Below are 1,752 nucleotides of genomic sequence, written 5' to 3'. Positions count from 1 at the left end.
TAGAGATGGGGTTTCACCGTGTTAGCCAGATGATCTCGATCTCCTGACCTCGTGATCCGCCCACCTCGGCCTCCCAAAGTGCTGGGATTACAGGTGTGAGCTACCTCGCCCTGCCAATACACTGGTATTCTTATCATTTCCTCAGTGCCCTGTCTTGTGCCTCTGGCCCTGCCCTGCTCATTCCACCTCAGGAAAGGGCTATATTTAGAGGGCGCCTTCCTTGCCCCAGGACAGGTAACCAGGGTAAAGAATGGTGCAATGCCCTGCTGGCTTCCATTCCACATTGCGGAGGATGTTCAGGTGGAAGACATGCTGATTTCCTCCTCAACATCCATTGTGTAGCTGCCATGTGTGAATGGGACCCTAGAAGCCATCAGGATGAGCCCAGATGGGTCCGAGCCAACCTAACAATCCTATTTTCCTTGATCCAGTAATTGAATCAGGGGTAGTACGACCAGAGTGGACAAAATGCAAATCCATTCTTTCCCTCACTATGAAGGGAGAAGCCTTAGATCCAGTTGCATGCTGCTCACGGCATCTTGAAATTTCACGAGGGAGGTCACTCTGAGGATAAAGCTGACACACACACAAAAAGGCAGAGATGTGAGAACAACAGATGACTTGAGCCAGGTGACTGAGTCATGCCTGAGCCTGATTACCTTTAGGTGTTTCCCATCGGCATCCTAAGCGGTTCACGCAGCTTTCTGGAGGAAGTAAACCTGGAGAACACAAGAGTCCCTGGATATTATGTGACAGGTGTTAAGGTGGGCTGGGGGAGTGTTCCCACGCCAAACATGTTTGCAAAGTATGGAATCAAACAAAATGAAGTAGGCTACTTTAGAGCCATTTTTAAAACCTAATACATATTACACATTTCCAGGAAGGAACTACAGAGTGAAGCATTATGCAGATGTATTTAACCCAAGAATCAGATGGGTTGTCTGCTTCTGTATTCATTTGTTTTCTGGGAACACATCAGTGTTGAGGAGCACAGTTTGGGAATCTACACTAAGTTATTATCAGGTATTTACACCTTCATGTGTGAAATAGCAAGACAGAAAAGATAGTGGGCACAGGACTTGAAATGTGAGAAAAAAACAAGGACAGGAAACAGAATTTCCTCCTTCCCAGGCCCACCCCAGAGCTCCTGGAACTGGGAGCACTTGATTCAAGGTTGGTTTGCCATGCTGGCTATGTACCACAATAATCTCTGGAGCTTCTGGGAGCTCACCCAGATTCAAATTCAGCAAGGTTGTAGGATCCCAGATGAATGATATACATATGCATAGATAAGATATAAATAAATAGGCCAGGCATGGTGGATCATTTTTATAGTCCTAGAGTTTTGGGAGGCTGAAGCAGGAGAATCACTTGAGGCCAGGAGTTTATGACCAGCCTGGGCATCATAGTGAAACCCTATCTCTTAAAAAATTTGTTTTTAATTAGCCAGGTGTGGGGGAACGCACCTGTAGTCCCAGCTACCTGGGAGGTTGAGACAGGAGGATTGCTTGAGCCCAGGAGTTCAAGGCTACAGTGAGCTATGATCGCAGCACTGCACTCCAGCCTGGGTTACAGAGCAAGATTCTGTCTCAAAAAAAAAAATTATTTGTTTATATCTTATAATATGTATGTGTATGTCTATCTATAGATATACTGTATTTGCAATTTGTTTTATGGAGATAGCATATTCATTTTAATAGTAATGGTAAATACGTAACCTAATGACAATTGCTTCATGATGCACTTCAACAG

The sequence above is a fragment of the Pongo pygmaeus genome, chromosome 10, assembly GCF_028885625.2.
Source record: "Pongo pygmaeus isolate AG05252 chromosome 10, NHGRI_mPonPyg2-v2.0_pri, whole genome shotgun sequence".
Lineage (NCBI taxonomy): Eukaryota > Metazoa > Chordata > Mammalia > Primates > Hominidae > Pongo > Pongo pygmaeus.
This window is presented reverse-complemented; position numbering follows the sequence as displayed.